This window comes from Odocoileus virginianus, chromosome 21 (genome assembly GCF_023699985.2).
Source record: "Odocoileus virginianus isolate 20LAN1187 ecotype Illinois chromosome 21, Ovbor_1.2, whole genome shotgun sequence".
Classification (NCBI taxonomy): Eukaryota; Metazoa; Chordata; class Mammalia; order Artiodactyla; family Cervidae; genus Odocoileus; species Odocoileus virginianus.
Genome location: NC_069694.1, coordinates 10,683,236 through 10,706,943, shown reverse-complemented (window position 1 = coordinate 10,706,943; position 23,708 = coordinate 10,683,236). Strand labels below are relative to the sequence as shown.

At 36.0% G+C, this 23,708-nt stretch overlaps 1 long non-coding RNA gene across 3 annotated transcripts in view; it reads right to left on the bottom strand.

The window, feature by feature from the left end:
- LOC110152189 (uncharacterized) overlaps nucleotides 1-23,221 on the bottom strand; it is a 48,179-nt gene extending 24,958 nt beyond the window's left edge. For all 3 annotated transcript variants that reach the window (XR_002318296.2, XR_002318297.2, XR_011482567.1), the window contains exons 1-3: nucleotides 23,159-23,221; nucleotides 15,062-15,201; nucleotides 13,316-13,349 (exon numbers count right to left, since the gene is read on the bottom strand). This is a non-coding gene — a long non-coding RNA (uncharacterized lncRNA). The remainder of the gene's footprint in view (nucleotides 1-13,315; nucleotides 13,350-15,061; nucleotides 15,202-23,158) is intronic.
- Between the last annotated feature and the right edge of the window lie 487 nt (nucleotides 23,222-23,708).

Here is a 23,708-nt window from a genome sequence, read left to right as displayed (position 1 = left end):
TTGACTGGCTTGATGTCCTTGCTGTCCAAGGGACTCTCAAGAATCTTCTCCAGTACCATAGTTCAAAACATCAATTCTTCAGCACTCATCCTTCTTTATGGTCCAGCTCTCACATCTGTTTATGACTACTGGAAAAAATCATAGCTTTGACTATATGGACCTTTGTCAGCAAAATAATGTCTGCTTTTTAATACACTGTCTAGGTTTGTCTTAGCTTTTCTCCCATACATAAATCAGCTATTTTATCATAGCTTTTATCATAACAAAGTTCATTTAAAATATTCTTAGAATTCTAAACTGATTTAAAATATTTACCAACTAAGTGGCGCTTCCCAGGTGGCACTAGTGATAAAGAACTCACTTGCCAATGCAGGAGACTTAAGAGACATGGGTTCAATCCCTGGGTCATTAAGATCCACTGAGTTAGGTAATGACAACCCACTCCAGTATTCTTGTCTGGAGAATCCCCATGGACAGAGGAGCCCAGCAGGCTACAGTCTATAGAGTCTCAAAGAGGTAGGCACAAGTGAAGCGACTTAGCAGACATAAATCTCATGAAATTCTTATAATGCCATTTGATTGCTAAGAACTGTAAAATTCTCAGTATAAACAACACTGTCCAACCTTTCTGTGCTATGAGAATTAAATTCTACTATAGCTTCTATTGGCCCAAGACCCTGATCCTTGGAAGATCATGCTCCTCCATCCCACTTAAAAATATATACCTGAGAAAGCTCAAGACTGCTACAATGGTTAATTTTGGCTAATCACCTGCGATGCAGGAGACCCCAGTTCGATTCCTGGGTCAGTAAGATCTGCTGGAGAAGGGATAGGCTACCCACTCTAGTATTCTTGGGCTTTCCTGGTGGCTCAGCTGGTAAAGAACCACCTGCAGTGTGGGAGACCTGGGTTCAATCCCTGAGTTGGGAAGATCCCCTGGAGAAGGGAACGGCTACCCACTCCAGTATTCTGGCCTGGAGAATTCTTTGGACTATATAGTCCCTGGGGTCGCAAAGAGTCAGACACAACTGAGCGACTTGCATTTGCACTTACCTATCACCTTGACTGGGCCATGGAGTGCCTAGATATTTGGTGAGGCATTATTCTGGGTGTGTCTCTGGGATTGTTTTTGGATGAGATTAACATTTAAGTCAACAGACTGAATAAAGAAGTTAGTCACTCTCCCTCACGTGGGTGGCCCTCATCCAATAAGCTGAAAAGAACAAAAAGCCTCACCATTCTGGGAAAAGAGGGAAATCTTCCTGCCAGACTGTCTTGAGCCAGAACATTAGCTTTTTCCTGATTTTGACTCAAGTTGAAATGTTGGCTTTTCTTGGGTCTTGAGTCTGCTGGCTTTAGGCTGGAACTTACACAATCGATTCCCCAGTTTCTCAGGCCTGGATTCAGACTGGAAGCACCCCTGTGTCTCTAGATTGCACGCTGAAGAACTTGGGCCTTCTCAGCCTCTACACTGATGCAATTGCTGAAAATAAATTATGTGCATATGTGTGTGCGCGCGTGCATGTGTGTGTATCCTTTTTGGTCCTGATCCACTGGAGAACAATACTACAACTAACAGAAGAATTTGCTCTTTATTCCAGCCAAAACCTGACTATAGGTCTTTGACCTTCCTTTTTCAGAGCAGTTCATTTAGCAAACTTTTAATTATAAATCCTTTCTCTTCCCTTCAAGATGAAAGTTTTCCACCATGCAGAAATGTCTCCGTTAAGAACGTGGGAAACAAGCTCTTTGAAATGAGAACCTCCAGGGAGACAGTTCTCTTGAATCCTAGTTCCCATGGGAGGGTAGGAGCCTAACTTTGGTGAGTGCCTTATCCAATTTACAAAACAACCTTATGTCCTAAAGATATTAAAAGTACGTTTCTCCTCCAGATTAGTGCTAATTAACAAGCCCTAAAGACCTAGTCACATTGACAAGCTCGCTTAATGCCCTTCAGTACTTTATTGTTAGCATGCCCAGCATTTTAAAAGACTCCTATCTTTTTTTTTGGTGGAGTTGAGCATATTGTATACTGAAGTCTCTCTTCCCTACTGTTGGAATAAAATCTACCTTGCAATTTTTAACCACTGGCTGGTGAATAATTTCTCTTGGGCATCACTTTATCACTCTGTAGAATAGAAACTGACTTTGGAAATGTAGTTAGGAACACAGAAGACAGTGCAAACTGATTTAAGTTTTTTCCCTGCTTTCTGAACCTTATTTTTTAATGGACTCCACAATTTATGTAGGTCGTCCTGGTGTAGTAGTAAAAATAGTAATAGTAGTAGTGGTGGCAGCAAAAGCTAGCATTTATTAAGCAATTGATCTAAGCCAGGCTCTGGTTTAAGTGTTCTGTGTGTATCAATTTATTCAACCTCATAACAGTGATAGAATGTTATACTAATACAAATCCCTTTTTATAGTTGAAAAATTCAGGCAACAGAGAATTAGAACTGTTGGGAAGTGATAGTGAAAAATAGGATGGACAGAACACATGAAAGAGCCAGACTGGAAATAGAAACAAAAGGAAAAAATGAAGCCTCAGATTCAGGAAAAGATTCTGCATCAAGTTTATTTTTCTGTTTTTATTTTGTTTTTACCTTGCTTTGTCTTTGAGGTAGGGGATTGGGTACATTGTGGAACAGTAACTGAGATGGTTGTGAATAGGATAATAAATTTGGCTTTAATATAAACTGAGTTTATATGAAGATATCTAACAGGTAATTAGAAATGTGGGTCAGTTGCTCAAGAGAAAAGTGAAGCCTGAGGAAAAAAATCCAGAAAATCTAGTAAGATGATATTTGATAGGAATGTATGAAATTGACATATAAGGAAGACAGTGAAAGGAAAGACTTAAACAAAGCCTTTTTTGAAGACCTGAAAGAAGAGGAGGCAAATGTGGAGTCTAAGAAACTTTATTTTTTTCCAGAGGCTTATCGTGTCATTTAATCACAGAGGGGAGAGAAGTTAAGTAAGCAAATTTTCAAGAGTTCTAAATGTCGCGGAGAGCTCAAGGAGGGATGAGGAATTACTGAGAACAAAATATTGGAGTTAAGAATAAACACTGATGACTGTCAGGAGGGTAGTTCCAGTGTAGGGAGAGGCAGGAGCCAGATTGCAAATGCTTATAAAGGGAGTTGTTGGTAAGAAAGTGATGGTTGTTTATTCTTTTCAGATGTTGAAATTGAGAGGAGAAACAAATAGAATGGTGGAAAAATAGAGCCAAGGAAATGAGTTTTAAGATCAAAGATGGTGGCCTTATTTAAAAGATAAAGGGACAAAGAAAGAATTGACAAGGAGAAAAAGAAAGCATTAATTATGGGAAACTGTTTCTTGTATTCTCCTTGTATCAATTTTTGATCCTTTTTTCCTTGTATTTTTGTCTTAGGTATTTTGAGTTTTGCCACTTTCAAGCAGGTAACCTTCAGCAATACTGTTTCTCTGTATCTCCTTTTCCATCTATAAAATCAGAATAACAATAATAGTCTTGGTCTGGCCTGCCTTATGGATTTACTCATTCAGAGGGTCCAAACTAGAAGTATTTGCAAATCAGATTATAAAATATACAAGTAAAGATTAAAAAATAAAATTAATTATATAGGAAACTTAAAATTTTGTGTTATTTTTATTGCTTGCTTCCTCTGTCTCTCCTTGAAGAATTCCAAGGAGAGACATTACAGTTCTCTTTGCTACTCCCATAAAAGGACCTGCCTGAAACTTATCTTCAACTGCTTCTAGCTATAGATCTAAGTTTGCTGTTTTTCTATTCAACTGTGTCTGCATCCTAAAATCATAATGGTAGAAAATGAGCCAAAATGCCAGTAAAATAGTCGTGGGTCCATTCTAATGAAAATAACTTATTCACCATTGTTCATTTATGTATAGGAACTAATATATATCTTCATTTCCATTACTCAGAAATACATTCTGTTTTTTAAAGTTAGTGTACTCTGGTTATCATACGATTATGTGTGGCATTAATTTTCCTTCCTGCTACATTCCCTTTTTATAAGCTGTAAGCATCATAAACTTGGGAGGTTTTATTGGAAAGTCAAGGTGGCAGAGTTATGAAAATGACTCAGAAATGATGCTTCCCTGCCGCAACAGTGTTGATTTACTTGTAATGCTAAACACACTCCACTAAGTCATACACAGCTCTTGGGAAAGGGATGACTAATTAGCTCAGTGACTTATCCGCCCACATGCTCTGCTGATTCTGATACATTAAAACATTTTATTAGCCTGCAAGGTCAGGAAATCTTACTGCGTGGGTAGTGTTTCTAAAAATTTAATAGCAATAGCCTGATGTTAGTTCCTTCGCATCTATAGATTGGAAATAAATCTTCAAAGATGAACTCATATGCTTATTTCTCAGAACTCTTTTTCATATTTAGGTCTCAACAAATACTGAAATGTTTAAAAGGGAATAATCATTCACAAGGTGAGATCATTAATTATTCACATGTTGACAAATAAATTCAATTGTCTAAAAACTTAGAATTCCTTACTGCATTATACCCATTATATTAATACATTTCAATATGAGATGAGGACTTGAAGTTCACAGTTGTGTATGAAGCACCCGCTTCTGGCATTTCCTACCAGTAGATTAGGGCTTTCCAGGTGGTGCTAGTGGTTAAAAACCTGCCTGGCAATGTAGGAGACTTAAGAGACACGATTTCAATCCTTGGGTTGGGAAGATGCCCTGGAGTAGGAAATGGCAACCCACTTTAGTATTTTTGCCTGGAAAACACTATGGCCAGAGGAGCCTGGTAGGCTACAGCCCATAGGGTCACAAAGAGGTGGACACCACTGAAGTGACTTAGCACACACACACCAGTAGGTCATCCTCAGTGGATATTTCTAAAGAATGACATGCCTTAAGATGGCCAATGTGTAGCTGTCAGTGGTAGAGCTGGAAGCAGAACCAGAGTAACTGAATATTCTAATAGGGCTTCTGTAATCACAGTGACATTAGCCTGTATTCAACCTTTAGCAGATAGAATACACAGAAATTGAAAACTTAATTTCCAACCTCACCATGAGTAGTAGTTATTTAAACAGAGAAATATTACAATAAGTTATACAACTATGGTTGATGTTGAGTTGGGAGAATCAGGGTCATCTCTGAGTTAGCATCACCGACTCAATGGACATGAATTTGAGCAAACTCCAGGAGGTAGTGGAAAACAGAGGAGCCGGATGTGCTGAAGTCCATGGTGTAGCAGAATCAGACACAACTTAGCATCTGAACAACGAACAACTTAATTTCCTAACATTGGGCAAATTTTGTAGATTGTGCATTGTTTTCTTTGCCTACAAAAGATGGTAGCATTTATTCCTAGGCAGATAATTTATTTTTATGCTAATCATTTAAAGTCCTCCATACAGTTAAGTAGTGGCTTTTACAGCAAAAAAGTACTGACGCAAAAACATTGTTGGGGAAAAAAAAATAAAAATAATAAATAAAGCCATAGGGCAAAAAAATGAGTTGAATTGTGTACTTTTGTATGTAGAAATAATGAATTGATTGACCTGAAGCAGAAAATATTTAAGGTTTACCTGTTTTACAACCTTTCAATAAGTATCATATTATCCCAAATAACTATATGCTTTAAAAACACGCAAGAAATGTTATTTTTTTCTTTTTGTTTTAGATTCAGTTATCAACTGTGTCTGCATCCTAAAATATTCAACAGTGTCCACATACTAAAACTATTCAGTGAAAGAGAAGTGAAAATGCCAGTGAAGTAGATTCCCATCAGTTCTAATAAAAATGACTTACCCTTTTACATTTAATTTTACTAACTCATATATTTGCATCATTTTGGGTAGAAAGGAGCACAAGAATGAGTATGAACTACTTGGATATCATAGGTCTGGGTTCAACTTTAGATTCTGCTACAAATCTCACTGTGTAACCTTGAAGGTATATCATACTCTATCTCAGCATCAATTTTTTGAGCTATGAAATGATGATATCAAGTGAAATGATTACTGAGAGTTTATGTCACTCAAAAGCTCCATGCTCTGTGCTCAGTACCAAGCACCTTCAGATCTATGCAGATGAAATGTGGATGAACTGTAGCTTTCCACATGTGTACGGGAAAAGTACTTTTAAACACAGTTACCATCTGAGTTAAAATTAGAAAATCAAAAACATTTCATTCAAGACAAAATATATGTTCAAGCATTATTGCCATAGTTAAGACAAGGTATCCGGGTCTTTGAGCTTTAGTTTCCAGTTAGAAGCACGTCACCCTTCTTCTTTAGAGATGGCAGATGTATTTTACCTACTGAATCATATGCTCATTAAAAAGTTGCTTTTCGCAATTCCATATAAGAATTTCTGTTGGGAAGCAGGAGCTCTGTCAAACTTAGTGTAATATCTATAGTCTGTTTCTGTTAACCCCTAGTCTTATTAATCCCAATCCTTTTCATGCACATTTTACTTACTGAGCTAAAGTTGTATAGCACATAGATTGTTAGTATTCATTATACCTTCTTAAACTTTAGCTTAATTTCTTAAAGCCACAATAAGGGGTTACTTTTAAGCATGTATGAAAAGGAAAAAATCTTCCATTGAGTAGTCAGTCATGTGAAGATTGAGAAAGTCATCTAATTAGACAATCATCACATGAGTAAAACAACATTAAGGATAACAAAATGAAAGTATTTACATGAGAATATTTTTTCATTAGTATTCCATTGAACTAGAAGGAGATTGCAAACAATTATCTGGACCAAAAAAGTCACTTTTTATGAGTAAATTAAAGAATAAATACACTTTCAGATGAAATGGAGGCACACAATCTTGGTGTCAGCTCTATTCCCACAAAAAAAAACTCATCCCCTATTTAGATGCCCTTGAAGCAGGTCACTTGGGCATTGGTTTGCAGGAGGGACCATGAGTTTTCACCAAAAGAGAAAAGAGGCTCAGAATTTGCATGTTTTGTTCAGACAAATGATCAGCAGAGAGAATTGTTGTAAACATTAACCTCTGGCCTAAGGCCCCATCCGTCCCCAAGAACTCAGTTTGAATTCTGGGATACAAACAAGATAAAAAAACAAATTTGTGCCTTCTTCTGTGTTACCAAAATATGCTTTCTAAAATGTATAATACAGGAAGATGAGAATATATATTGAGCTGCCTGCTTCAGAGTAGTTAACTTTAGGTGATTTTGAAAAGCATACACAAATGGATAAGAGGACAGAGTGTTGGAGAATAAATCTGACAATCTCCCTGAGATCTTCTGAAATTGGTTAGGAACAAATTAGAGTTCCTGGATTTCTACTGATCTGCAATTACAAATGGAGACAGAGATGGTCTCTTATTATCAATAATATTAAACTTGTTTCTGTCCAGGCTGATTTGGACTCTGAAACACTGGTTATACTTGAAAAGAAAAAACACAAAGAAAAAAAACCTGTGCATCCAAGTTTTCCTGTTGTCCTCTAGGAAAGGTGCCCCCAAATGGGGTATAAAATAAATTTGTAGAGTTTATTTCAACAAAAATCAGTAAACCCTATTATTTTCCAACCTGGAAAATGACAGGATTACTCTCACATGATACAGAATACTTTTAGAGAAAGAATATAGGTGTACATATAAATGTATATTCCTTTGAAGGTATTATGCTTTCTACTCTCTATGCAGAACATGTAGCATAACTGCTTCAGTTTCCTGAGCCACAAAATGAGACACACAGAGATCAAACACTTCATATTAATTTAGTTTTTATGTTATAACCTGTATAAGTTCAGGTTCATAGGACTGTGAAGGGGAAAAACGTCATAAACAAAAAAGTAGTTGGGTCCATATGAATCTGTAACCTTTTGGCCTATTCCAACCATCAATTCTCAATTTAAATCACCTTTGAAAATAGGACATATTAAGTAAGTATAGACCACAAGAATAAGTGCTGCATTAAAAACTTAGTCCAAAAGTAAATGAAACGCCTCCAGGTAAATAAAAATACACACATTAAGAACTAAAAGCCATGAGTCTAGATTTCCAAGCCCTTAATCTCTTTTCTGGTAGGGACCCACTATTTGCTACAACCCTTTAACAAGTTAATAGACAAGAGCTGAAGAAAATACCTACATTTCTCTTATTTCTCTTCAGTTTGGCTAAGTAATCAATACTGTAAAGTAATAACATGCTGTAATATTTTAAAGTAACTTTCTGCTCTTAGACCACAATGTAAAAGATAGAACTACAACCTCCTAGAAGATAACTCCAGGAGATAGTGGAGAACTGGGGAGCCTGGGGTGTTGCAATACACAAGGTTGCAAAGAGCTGGACACAACTCAGTAACTGAACAAAAACAAAACAAAAGATAATATAGGAGAAAACCTGGATGACTACACAGATGTTGTTGCCTGTTTAGGTATAACACTGAAGACACAATCCATGAACTGGAACTTCATTAAAACTAAACTTCTGTGCAGTAAAAAAAAAAAAAAAAAAAACTATAGAATTAAAAGACAAGCCATGCAACTGGATACCTTTGTACATCCTCTCAATTTTGTGGTGAACACTAAAAATGCTCTAAAAAATATGTCTTTAAAATAAAGTTACTGCTCTAAGTACAAGACTGCTTCTACAAAGAGGGATCTAGTCAGCTTAAATAAAGGAAAACTGGAAAATGTTGATTGAGTGGGCACATGGAGAGATTAGGCACTTCAAGTAAAAGTGTTTACTGGTCAAATGAATGGATACTTAAATATGAGTTTGTATTAAGATGAGGGAATATGAATTTCTCTATATTTTTAGTACTTAATATATGTATCTTTAACTAGTTGCTCTTCAGTTCCCAAAACAGTGCTGAGCATATGATTATCATTTAATGAAAATGAACTAAATAGAACAATGTCTATATGAATGACTATTGAATCAGCAACTCAGGTTGTCCTACTTGTGGGTGGAGTAGAAATGAGATGTTACCTTTGGTGGTTAAGGATAAAATAGTAAACACTTCTTGGAGTATTTTGACCAATTGTCTCTTTCAATGTCTCCACGTGCCTGACACTCTGAAGTTAAGGTGCATAGAAATCACTAGTCTAAACAGGATAAGTATTGCTAACAGAAGCAAAAGAGGTTAAGAAGAGATGGCAAGAATACACAGAAGTAATATACAAAAATAATGTCTAAATGATTAGGATAATGATAGTGTGGTCAGTCACCTATAGCCAGACATCCTGGAGTATGAAATCAAGTAGGCCTTAAGAAGCATTACTACAAACAAAGCCAGTGGAGGTGATGAAATTCCAGCTCAGCTATTCAAAATACTAAAAGATGGTGCTGTTAAAGTGCTGCACTGAACATGCCAGCAAAGTTGGAGAACTCAGTGGCCACAGGATTGGAAAAGGTCAGCTTTCATTCCAATCCCACAGAAGGGCAATTTCAAAGAACGTTCAAACAAACTGTGCTTATTGCGCATGGTAGCAAGTTTACGCTCAAAATTCTTCAAACTAGGCTTCAACAGTATGTGAACCTGTAGAGAACTTCCAGATGTACAGGCTATGTTTAGAAAAGGCAGAGGAGCCAGAGATCAAACTGTTAACATGTTAACGGACACAGAGAAAGCAAGGTAATTGCAGAAAAACATCTGTTCTGCTTCACTGAGTACACTAAAGCCTTTGACGGTGTGGATGACAACAAACTGTGGAAAATTCTTTAAGAGATAGGAATACCCAGCCCCCTTACCTGTCTGCTGAGAAACCTGTATGCAGGTCTAGAAGCAACAATTAGAACTGGGTATGGCACAAAAACGGGTTCTAAATTGGGAAAGCAGTATGTCAAGGCTGTATATTGTCACTCTGCTTATTTAACTTATATACAGAGTGCATCATGTGAAATGTTAGGCTGGATGAATCCCAAGCTGGAATCAAGATTTCTGGGAAAAATATCAATAATCTCAGATATGCAGATGATACTGCCCTAAAGGCAGAAAAGAAAGAGTAACTAAAGAGCCTCCTGATGAAGGTGAAAGACAAGAGTAAAAAAGTGAGCTTAAAACTCAACATTCAAAAAACTAAGTTCATGGCATCCATTCCCATCACTCCATGGCAAATAGATGGGAAAACAATGACAACAGTAACAGACTTCATTTTCTTGGGCTCCAAAATCACTGTGGACAATAACTGCCGCTATGAAATTAAAAGATGCTTGCTCCTTGGGAAAAAAGCTATGACAAACCTAGACAGCATATTCAAAAGCAGAGCCATTACTTTGCTGACAAAGGTTCACATAGTCAGAGCTATGGTTTTTCCAGTAATCATGTATAAATGTGAGAGTTGGACCATAAAAACGGCTGAGCACTAAAGAATTGATGTTTTTGAATTGTCATGTTGGAGAAGACTCTTGAGAGTCCCTTGAACTGGAAGGAGATCAAACCAGCCAGTCCTAAAGGGCATCAGCCCTGAATGAATATTCAATGATGTTGACTGAATTCAAGAACTGGTTATTCAAGGACTGATACTGAAGCTGAAGCTACAATACTTCAGCCACCTGATGAGAAAGTCGACTCGTTGGAAAAGACCCTGATGCTGGAAATAGAAGGCAGGAGAAGAAGGGGATGACAGAGCATGAGATGGTTGGATGGCATCACCAACTCAATGGACATTAGCTTACACAAGCTCCGAGAGATAGTGAAGGACAGAGGAGTCTGGTGCGCTGCAATTTATAGGGTTGCAAAGAGTCAGGCAGGCTTAGTGACTGAACAACAACATTGCGAAGAGATAAAAATGAAATATAATAAATGAACAAGCAAAAAATCTAACTAAAAAATTACTTGCTGAGATGTGAAAAATGACTGAGAACTGGAAAAGGTGATGTTTTATAGTTGATGTTTTTACTAATTATAACAATCTACAGAAAATGAATTAAACTAGCTAAAATGCCTGAGCTACATCAATTTATATCTCATGGTCTGTAGCAATGGAGGAGCAATTAAAATTTCTTTGTAAAAAACTAGACTACATCCCTCTAGAAAACAAAAAATATGAGTTACTTTGATTGTCTGAAAGTAAAATGGATAAACACCATAAGACAGCATAAAACATACTACAGAAAATACTCTATTATTCTAAGTGAAATCACTCTAATTTTTCTTATTATTTTTTAGTTTTCCTCTAGTTGACTTAGTCAATATATAATATATAATATGTTATCTTTGTTCATGTAGGTCATTGTTGACATCATTTTTTACAGTAATGTTTTCTTTAATGAGCATAATAAACAATCCATTCTAACATTATTTTCCAAATACACTAGAAATAATCAGAAAACAAGAATCAGAAGTCAAATTTTACTAACAGAAAATATGAGGGAAGAAAAATCAGTATCTTCAATGAAGAATATTATAAATAAACCAAATATGAAAGGAAGCAATAATGAAGCTGACAGTGTCACTTTAAAAGGAATAGCAGATAAAATATCTGGTTATAAAGCACCAAAATAAAATGTATTTTTGTTCGGGGTTTGCCTACAGAAGAGAAAATCAAAGTGAGCAAAATTTTAAAACCTGAATTCCATGATGTCCTTTATTTTATAAAAGATTTTATATCAAGGAAATGAAAACAATGTATCTCCTTTAAATTTTTTCACTTGATAAAAATATATTTGGGAATTTGCTTACCCTAAAAGAAACAATTCACCAATGTTATTTAATCTTATCTTAGGATCTGAACTCTTTAGGTACATAGTGTTAGAATTCTTAACTTGGATTTTATGTGCTACATATGGGTCTCCAGAAGTCCATAAAATCCTGAAATTAGTTGGAACAATGCATGTGCATATGCACATATTTTAAAAGAAAGATAAGGATTTTATTGATTATTAAATATGTTGGTATTCACGTTCTCCAGAGAAACAGAAGAAATAGGATATCCATAAATACATTATGAAGAATTGACCCATATGACTATGAAGACTGAGAAATACCACAGCCTGTCATCTGCAATCTGAAGACAGGAAATTTAGTGGTGTAGCTCTAAGTCCAAAGGCCTGACGACTGATGGGCCAAGGGCCCCACCCAATGACAAGAAAAGACCTATATCCTAGCTCAAATAGGCAGAGAGAAAGAATTCAACATTTCTCTGTCTTTTTGTTTGATCCAAGGATTACATGGATGGGATGATGTCTACCAACATTGGGAAGGGCAATCTACTTTACTTAGTCACCAATTCCAAGGCTAATCTCCTCCAGAAACACCCTCACAGACACACCCAGAAATATGTTTTTCCAGCTATGTGGGCATCTCTTGGTCTAATCAAGTTGACATAGAAAATTGTATTTGTCACATTGAAATATCTATAACAACAAAACTACCAAGAACCATTGACAGTTCATTCAAATATACTTACTTCACTAAAGACTGAATTACTTAATCTGTTGTCATTGAGTGAACAAAAATCTGGCACGCTCGCATGTGTGCTAAGTCGCTTCAGTCATGTCTGACTCTTTGCAACCCTATAGACTATAGCCTGCCAGGCTCCTTTTCCATGGGATTCTCCAGGCAAGACACTGGAGTGGCTTACCATTACCTACTCCAGAGATCTTCCTGATCCAGGGATCAAACCCACGTCTCCTGCGTTGGCAGGTGGATTCTTAACCACTGAGCCACCTGGGAAGCCGCATTTTCTTTACATTTGTATCCTAAATTTTGATTTTTTTTCTTAGTCCATTTTGGTTTTGTCTCTTCTGATTCTACATGTTCTTCCTCACAGTTTCAGCTAACTTCTTAGCATTAGCTACCCTTCTAATACTGTTGAATTATATTTCAATCTCTGATCACTTTCCTGATATATGAGAACCAAAACATAGACTACTTTTCATATACACTCACTTGGTGTTTCTAAATAAACCAATTGACATTCGCCCACTCAAATTCTATTGTAACTTCTTAATTCCCTATAAGGATAAGTATTGTCATTCATTCAATTTCTCAAGGTCAGCACTGGCTCATGCCATGTTGAAACTTTTACTTCTTTTATTGTACACATCCTTTTAATATCACTGAATAGACGACTCTTGAAACTAACCTCTCTTCCTGCTGTCAATATCTAACTTTAAGCTCTTGTCATACCCTAATGATTGTAACTTCTTCCGAGTCTTCTTTTTCCTAAATCTACTGTTTCTCTTCTAGTATCATCAGAATATACCATGTAAAAAGCAAAAGTTCTGATGAAATGTTGTTTTCTGGTGTTTTCAACTCCTAGTATTTACCACACTACACTATTACATTTTTTTAAAAGTTTGCATTCCTGTTTACATCATTAGATAGTACATAATAGTCAATGTCTCACTTACCTTTCTAGTGAGTCTCCTGACCTGGCCCAGTGCACTGAAAGTGAATGAATAGTAAAAACAATATGTACAAATTTTGTATAAAATATGTATTAAAATGTATAAATAATAATATAGCAGAGATGGGCAATCTCTCTACCAAAATTTGTGCTTCCCCTTTCATTTTTTTGTTGGTGCTGGGAAATAACTTCCCACCTGTGGACTACATCTGCTAGCTCTATGCAAGAATACATATGACTGGTTCATAATAGCAAGATTTTAGTAGAAATGATATATTGCTTCTAGGCCAGGGCACCTAACAGTTTGGTGTATTCTTCTCTCACTTTGCCTTTCACAGTGTGAATGCAGAAAGTTTCAAGACTTTGGTGGGAAGAGAAGCCAAAAGATAAAGAAAACCTAAGTCCCCCAAAGAACAAACTGCAGGCAAGCTACCCATTTGCCAAAAGAATCCCAGTTAGGAAACATGAGTGAGAATATGTTGCTATCATATTAAGACATATTTGCCTAAGGTGTTATAGCTGCGAATTACCCCAGTTAATACAAGTAGATAGTCAGAAAAATATTTTGAAATTAAGGTTCATTACATACCTACATATTATACATTTGTATAAATGGGTGAGGGCAGTATAAAAGGAAAGGATTCCTTTCTTGCATTCCCCCAAATGTGGTTAAAGTATAATGATCATTATATGTCGCTTCTTTCAAATACAGAGGGAAAAAACATTCTACAATATTAATTGGGGCCATATCACAAAATTTGCATTTTTATAAAATTTCTTTATTTTAATAGTGTTTCACTTTAGCACACAATTGAAAGCACTGTTTTTCTCAAAAAATAAAAAGGACAGTACAAATAATTAATGAGAATCTAGAATGTGTTGACAACTAATAAGGGCAATGAAAGCACTTGGATGAGGGCCCAGTTAAAACTATCCAAGTGAGATAGATTAAGTTATTTGCATAACTGTATTATGTACATTGCTTTTTCATATAAATCCATGTAAGTACCTGAGGATTGTTTATTTTGCCCAATTTATGTGTTAATGGTTTTTCCCATTTTTTGCATAGTCATTCAATTTACTTCAGTAAGATCAAATTAAGTGGGAAAAGAAAATTTAATCAGGAAGTTTCTCCTCCAGCACTCTCTCCTTCCCATAAGGTATTAGGAATTTGTGAGAAGAGATTTCTTTAATATATACTTGAGATGGTGATGAATGTGAAATACACAACTCTGTTTAGGATTGGATTCTACACAGAAATATTCATTGGATCTTTTTTAATATAATGGAATAACATGGTCAGAGCCCAGTATTACTCATTGTTGTTGATTTTCCTACTGCAGAAGTCTGAAGTCCACTTGGTCCTTGCAACTGAAAGTGTGACCCATAGACCAACTGCATCAACATTACTTAAAGATTATTGGAAACATTAAATCTCAAGTCCCACTCCAGTTAATCTGTATGCATGTTAAAATCTTAAAAGCACTCCTCTTGGTAACAAAGAAGAAAAAAGAATGGGTTAGTGACAGTTCCAAAGGGATTGTACTACTCTGAAAAAAAAGTAATGTTATTCCAGTTTAGGTACTTCTTTAAATTAGGATTGGCCTGAATAATGTAATCTAAGCCAAATTACTTGTCTCTGTAGCTTTTGAGTGCTACCATTATGCTTCAGGGAAAATAGGCATAATTTTTTTATACAGATTTTATATCAGTTAAAATGTTTTCAATTGAAAAAAATGAGAAAATTCACCTCCACTCTTCTTAAGTAGAAAGGAAATCTGGGAGTACAGTTTAGAGCAGACCTCAGATATGATAGAATCCAACATCTCTGGCCTCCTTGCTCCCAGTCCTCTTGACCTTACCCTCCTTCCTGTGTAGTTTCATCTTGAGCTAGTAAAAAGACAGCAGTAAATGTGACAACTCTTGCACAGGATAAATTCATGTCCAGAAGAACAGATTCTGTCTTTTCTTGTGGCTAACATTTAAGAAAAGGAAATTTTCCTCAGAATTCTCAAGGAAATACTGTCTTCACACCCCCACCCCTTCTGAAATTATTCCCTCCCATCCCAGGAATGTGATTCATTTTTTTGGGTTAGACCAGAGTTCCTGAAACAATGATAGTCAAGGAGATGGGTCTAATGTCTTGGATGAAGCCCTCCAACTGCTTCTCAGGATCTTAATTAGTAAGTGGGGGAGGGATGAATGTTGAGAAGACAATCACAATGTTTACAAAATTCTACATTTCTTTCATTATTAGACTTTCATCATGTGCCTCTCTCTTCTTTTTTTTTTTTTTTTAATTGAAGTATAGTTGATTTACTGTGTCATGTTAGTTTCAGGTATACAACACAATGATTCAGCTATATGGATACATACCTTCTCTGATTCTTTTCCATCCTTCTAATTATATTGTCACATGACCTTCTAATATTTCAATAAATCTAGCTGTTTAGGTTCATGACACGTGTACACACTCTACATATATTTCCCTTGTGTCTAAAACAGGCTCTTTGGAGGGAGAAATTTGGTTTTGTTTCTATAGAACTGCTTTATTTCTGTTTTTATCACAATAATTCCCACTCAAAAGAGTAATCAAGGCCACTTTATCTATGCAACCTCCATGCCCAGGAATTCTGTCATCTATATTTCCCACTGCAGATGGATGTGCTGATTGTTAGTTATTCAATAAGCCAAGCCCTTACTAAAAAACCAATGGATCACTGAAAAAATCAAAGAGGAAATAAAAAATACCTAGAGAGAATTTTAAAAAAAAAAACTATTCAAATCCTTTCTGGACACAGAAAAAGCAGTTCTAAGAGGGAAGTTTATAGTAACATAATGTTAACCTCAGGAAATAAGAAAAATCTCAAATAAACAACCTAACCTTACATCTAAATCAACTAGAGAAAGAATAAACAAAACCCAAACTTAGTAGAAGGAAAGAAATGATAAAGATCAGAGCAGAAATAAATGAAATACAGATGAAGAAAACAATAGCAAAGATTACTGAAACTAAAAGCTGGTTCTTTGAGAAGATAAATGAAATAGATAAACCTTCTGCTAGATTCATCAAGAAAAGAGGGGAGAGGGCTCAACTCTATAAAAATTAGAAATTAAAAAGGAGAAGTTACAATGGACATCATAGAAATACAAAGGATCATAAGAGACCACTACAAATTCTTTATGCCAATAAAATGGACAACTTAAAAGAAATAGATAAATTTTTATAAAGGTGAAACCTTCTAAGACTGAACCAGGAAGAAACAGAAAATATGAACAGACCATTCACAAATACTGAAAGTGAAAGTGATTAAAAACCTCTCAACAAACAAAAGTCCAGGACCCAACAGCTTCACAAGCAAATTTTATCAAACATTTATAGAAGTGGTAACATCTACCCACAAATCAATCAGTGTGATACACTACATTAACAAATTGAAGATAAAAACCATACATTTCAGTAGATGTAAAAAAAAAATTTTTTTAATAAAATTCAACACCCATTTATGATAAAAGCTCTCCAGACATGGAGCTCTCCAGTGGGCATGGAGGGAACTTACCTCAACACAATAAAGGAAATATATGAAAAACTCCAGCTAACATTATTCTCAATGGTGAAGAGCTGAAAGTATTCTAAGACAGCAACAAGGCAAGGGTGGGTGTCTATTGTCACCAGTTTTATTCAACATGGTTTTGGAAGTTCTAGTCACAGCAGACAGAAAAGAAAAGAAATAAAAGGAATTCAAACTGGAAAATAATAAGTAAAACTGTCACTCTTTGTAGATGACATGATATTATGCATAAAAAATCTTATAGAGACTACAAAAAAACTACCAGATTTCATCAATGAATTTGGTAAAGTTTCAGGATACAAAATTAATACACAGAAATCTCTTGCATTCCTATACACTAACAATGAACAGATCAAAAAGAGAAATCAAGGAAACAATCCCACTTACCATTGCATCAAAAAGAATAAAATACCTAAGTACCTAGGGAAAAAAGCCTACTTATAGAGACGAAAGACTTCTATTCTGAAAACTATAAGACAAAGATGAAACATATCAAAGATGACACAAACAGATGGAAACATATACCATGTTTGTGGACTGGGAAAATCAATATTGTCAAACTGAATATACTATCCAAGGCAATCAAGAGATGAATGCAATCCTTAAAGTACCAATGGCATTTTTCACAAAGCTAGAACAAAAAAGATCCTAAAATTTTATATGTAAACACAAAATATCCCAAGTAGAGGAAGAAATTCTAAGAAAGAAAAATGGAGCTAGGGCAATCCTACTCCAGACTATACTACAAAGCTATGGTAATCAAAACATTAAGGTACTGGTACAAAAACAGACATCTAGATCAATGGAACAGGATAGAAAACTCAGAAACAAACTCACACAGCTGTGGTCAACTAATCTATGACAAAAGTGGCAGAAATATACAAAGAGGAATGGACAGTTTCTTCACTAAGTGGTGCTGGGGAAACTGGACCGCTACATCTAAAAAATAAAATTAGAACACTCTCTAATACTGTACACAAAAATCAACTTGAAATGGATCACAGACCCAAAGGTAAGACCAGACACTATAACACGTGTAGAGGCAAACATAGGCAGAAACCAATGATTAATGTCAAAATATCTTTTAAAATTCACCTCCTAGACTAATTAAAATAAAAACAAACATAAGCAAATGGGACCTAATTAAATTTAATAACTTCTGCATAGTAAAGAAAGCCATAACTAAAATGAAAAAACAATCCACAGAATGGGAGGAAATGCAAACAAAGCAACTAACAAGGGATTAATATACAAAATACACAATAGCTCATGCAACTATATGTCAAAAAAAGAAACAACATAATTAAAGAATGAGCAAAAGATCTAAACAGACATTTCTTCAAAGAAGACATACAGATGGCTAAAAGCACATGAAAAGATGTTCAGCATCACTAGTTATCTGAGAAATGCAAATCAAAACTGCAATGAGGTTATCAACTCACACCAGTCAGAATGGCCATCATCAAAAAAATCTACAAACAATAAATACTGGAGAGGTGTGGAGAAAAGGGAACCCTTTTAGACTGTTGGTGGGAATGTGAATTGGTACAACCATTACGGAATTTCCCTAAAAAACTAAAAATAGAACTCCCATTGTGTTGTTATTGTTTGGTTAGTTGCTAAGTCATATCTGACTCTTTGTGACCCATAGAGGTTGAAACATAGAAGTAATACATGAAAACAAATTGATGGAAAAAATTTACAAAAATGTCCATTTCCTTTTCTCCATTGCTAAACTAGATACATGTAGAAGGAATGTTGTGAAGTATTTTTATTCTTGTGGTGCTACAGGTAAAGAACCACATGCCAATGTGGGAGACAGATAAGAGATGCAGGTTTGAATCCTTGGTCATGAAGATCCCCTGGAGGAGGGCAGAGCAATCTACTCCAATATCCTTGCCTGGATAATCCCATGGACAGAGGAGCCTGGTGGGCTACAGTCCATAGCATCATAAAGAGTCAGACATGACTGAAGTTACTTAGCAAGCAAGCACGCACTAGAAGAGAACCTTCAAATTACTCACCCTTCTCACTATAGTTGGTTCAATACTCATGGTGAATTCTCTCTAGATCTCTTGTGGTATCAATATTATTATTCTGCTTTCTCTAGTGTCCAATCTACCAGTAATGATGGTATTAATAATTTAACACATCTAAGAATATTATCCATTTTTCCAATGCTGTCCTGACACAAACACCTCTAATATTTGTCTATCAAAAAGTGAGCATGTTTAGGATAATTAAATATATTTTAGCATAAAATATAAAAACATTAATAAAACTATAACACAGCTGATTATGACATGCAGATTATATCATAAAACATTATCCCTTGAAATATCAAAATCACATCAAATAACATTATTAAAGACAAAGAATTTACAAGGTAAATTGCCTATTTTTAAAAAATAATACAAACTATTAAGAAAACAATAAGACTGGGGTTATGAAAGTTCTGTTGACTGGAGCCCTAATCTAAAAAATATTAGTAAGTGTGCTTTGAAAATGGGATGTTTACATAAGACTGGGAAATGTTGAACTTAGATTTCTCTCCTGTGGATTCATTTACTATGTTAGAGTATTGAAGTTCCTGAGATGTTACACAGAAAGGACACTACTCTGAATATGTTTAAAGTACAAAATAAAAGTTTCAAATTTATTCAAGCACAAAGGAATATTTCCATGGAAAACCTATTAACTCTTGGAGGTGATTTGAGGGACATGAGCTGGGGAAATGCTGAGGTAGAGAAAATGGATTTGTACTAGAAATCAAAGAGAGCTTATTTCTGATCTTAGCTAGGGAGCTCTAGGGCTTAGGAATTCACACAGTTATGGAAGGACGTATCATACACTTTTAGTTCCAATTAAAACAGACATTTAAATGTATTCCTCCATGAATAAAAAATATAGTACTTTTATTTCCATTTAGATGCTTTTAGTTTCAATAACAGCAAGCCCAGCTCAAACACGTCTTAATGCTTGAACCATGACTACAGTGTTATCACCAAGTCAGGCCACACATTTTTTCCCTTGTCTTTACAGTCTTCTACTTTGTCTCCTCCTTCATAGAATTTCTCTTATGGTATCAAAATGCTTTCTCTAGGATACTTGTCTGCATAAGTTTTCTTTCATATTCTACAGAGGTACAAGAGTATCTTTCTCCCAAAATGTTCACCAAATTCTGAGTTGTATTCCAATTAGATTAAGTCACATGTGTTTCACTTACTAATCACATTGGCCAGACACTGAAATGCACCAGTAGGGTGATAGGGCTCATCTTACGTCATGTGCTCCACCCTTGAAAGCAGGAATGGAATTAGCTCAAGTGATAAGGGTCTTTTAGTCACAAATAAGGATTTTTAAGAGTAAAAAATATGACGTGGATACACATGCAGGAACAAAACTTATCTTCTTCATTCAAGGAGAAGGCAAAAATGAAAATAACAAATTTATAAAATCAAAAACACTTCCAAAGTGAAGGGTAGAGGAAGTAAAAACAACCAAAGTGATTTCAGCACAATCGTTAAAATATGCATGGTGTATTAAAAAGCAGAGACATTACTTTGTCAACAAAGGTCCATATAGTTCAGTCAGTTCAGTTCAGTCGCTCAGTCGTGTCTGACTCTTTGCGACCCCATGAATCGCAGCATGCCAGGCCTCCCTGTCCATCACCAGCACCCGGAGTTTACTCAAACTCATGTCCATCGAGTCAGTGATGCCATTCAGCCATCTCATCCTCTGTCGTCCCCTTCTCCTCCTGTCCCCAGACCTTCCCAGCACCAGGATCTTTTCTAATGAGTCAACTCTTCGCATGAGGTAGCCAAAGTATTGGAGTTTCAGCTTCAGCTTCAGTCCTTCCAATGAACACCCAGGACTGGTCTCCTTTAGGATGGACTGGTTGGATCTCCTTGCAGTCCAAGGGACTCTCAAGAGTCTTCTCCAACACCACAGTTCAAAAGCATCAATTCTTTGGGGCTCAGCTTTCTTCACAGTCTAACTCTCACATCCATACATGACCACTGGAAAAACCATAGCCTTGACTAGACGGACCTTTGGTGGCAAAGTAATGTCTCTGCTTTTTAATATGCTGTCTAGGTTGGTCATAATTTTCCTTCCAGGGAGTAAGCGTCTTTTAATTTCATGGCTGCAATCACCATCTGCAGTGATTTTGGAGCCCCCAAAAATAAAGTCTGACACTGTTTCCACTGTTTCCCCATCTATTTGCCATGAAGTGATGGGACCAGATGCCATGATCTCAGTTTTCTGAATGTTGAGCTTTAAGCCAACTTTTTCACTCTCCTCTTTCACTTTCAGCTATGTTTTTTCCAGTAGTCATGGTATGGATATCAGCGTTGGACCATAAAAAAAGCTGAGCACTGAAGAATTGATAGTTTTGAACTGAGGTATTGGAGAAGACTCTTGAGAATCCCTTGGACTGTGAGGAGATCAAACCAGTCAATCCTAAAGCAAATCAATCCTGATTATTCACTGGAAGGACCTATGCTGAAGTTGAAGCTCCAGTACTTTGGCCACCTGATGTGAAGAGCTGACTCATTGGAAAAGACTCTGATGCTGGGAAAAATTGAAGGCAGGAGGAGAAGGGGACAACAGAGGATGAGATGGTTGGATGGCCTCACTGACTCAATGGACATGAGTTTGAGCAAGTTCCAGGAGACGGTGAGGGACAGGGAAGCCTGGTGTGCTGCAGTCCATGGGATCACAAAGAGTTGGACACAACTGAACAAATGAATACCACCACCTTGGCTCATATAAATAGTAGATGTTGCTACCCAGCAATGCCTTTTTAAATGGGTAATCCTTCCTCTGTAAATTAATCAAATACTTTTTTGTAAGAAATTTAATCTGTGTTTCTGGAAGATATCAAAATGCCTACTGAACTGTAGGGACACAATTTCAGAAAGTGAATCATACCAAGACCAAATTAAATCACACACCATCAACTACTTTTTTCACCTGTTTAAGAAAATATGTCTTTTTTGATTTTGCCAAAAAATTTTAGTGCATTTACTCAGATTATGGATAGCTATCTAAAGTTCTCAATCAAGACAGTATTACTGTAATGATATTTATGAGGGAGGTGGGGGGGGGACTGGGATGGGGAATACATGTAAATCCATGGCTAATTCATTTCAATGTATGACAAAAACCACTGCAATGTTGTAAAGTAATTAGCCTCCAACTAATAAAAATAAATGGAAAAAAAAATAAAAAAATAAAAAAAAGAAAGTATTACCTCTTATCAATGACTGATTAAATTTGAATAGTTAGGAAATGTTTCTTTTACTTGAATTTAAATAGGACAACACAATTATATATTTATTGGTACTATATAGAAAATAGCAATTAAATAATTTTGTAAGTTAAATGTGATTTTTTTTAATGTGATTTTTTGTTTAAAATAAAATGAAACTAACAAAGTGTGCTTACTTATATAATTTGTTATATTTGCCTAAAGAAGTCAATATTATGAAGTTCAGGAAACTATGAAGTGCTTTGGTAATAAATACCTTTAAAACCTAGAAAATAAGAGCCTCCTTCCCCTCCTTGCCTTTTTAGCAAGGCACAAGCCTAGAGACAATTCCAAGCAGGGTTGAACGGGCCAGGTTTAAAGATTCTTTGACTGGGAAAAAAAAAATATAGTGTCAATCTCAAATAAAGTGCTATGCATATTTGGTGTTAATTCCCCATCGCATTCCAATCAGACTGCAGACTTTTATCCCTCTTGTTAGAAGTTCTCAAGCAACTGCTACATTGAAACCTATACTCATATAATGCATTTTTTTTAATTTTTGCTTCAATTTTGTTTTTTTGTCTGTCTGAATCCAAAGAGTCCTGAGAGAATCTTTGCTTTAAATCAGCAGTCCCCAAACTTTTTGGCACTAGGAATTGGTTTCATGGTTTTCCAGTTTTCCACAGACAGGGTGGGGGAGATGTTTTTGAGATGATTCAAGCACATTACATTTATTATATAGCACTATATATATAAATATAGCACTAAATATAGCACTATATTTCTATTATTATTACTTTACCTCCCCCTCCTAATGCCTAATCATCTGACATTAGGTTGCGGAGGTTGGAAATCCTGTTCTAAAAGTTCTAGTCCTCCTTATTCTTTGCTCTCTATAACTCAGCTCTGTTTATGTGCCAGTCTTGGTAAAGGTTCCTTCCAGACTAAGTATCTCAATGACATCAGTCAAAAAGAGCATGTTAGAAGACATTTATATTCTGTCAACTGCAAAAGATAGACTTACCTTCAATGTACTATATTTACATGATGGTGGTTAGTGAAGTGAAAGTTGCTCCGTCATGTCCAACTCTTTGTGACCTCATGAAATGTAGTCCATGGAATTCTCCAGCCCAGAATACTGGAGTGGGTAGCCTTTCCCTTCTCCAGGGGATTTTCCCAACCCAGGGATCGAACCCAGGTCTCCCACAGTGCAGGTAGATTTTCTACCAGCTAAGCCACAAGGGAAGCCCAGTGGGGGGCTGGGTGACACATTTCACATTTAACCTAACAAACAATTTGCTGAACATACACTCAGCACTGTGCTAAGTGTGATGGGGTCAGTGAAGGAGTGAAAATGCGGTTATCAAGGAATCTGCATCATGGGGCGACAATGCTACAAAGTGAAAATATAGTAAAAAATATAAACAGTACAAATGCTACATTTTGCTGTTTGGGAGAGCTATAGGCATACTTGGTGACAGCAGTCATGAAAAACTTCAGAAGAAGAAAAACAACAACTTTATCTCAGTGTGCGCACTTGCAACATGATGATTTCTCTGCTATTGTCTTTCCTT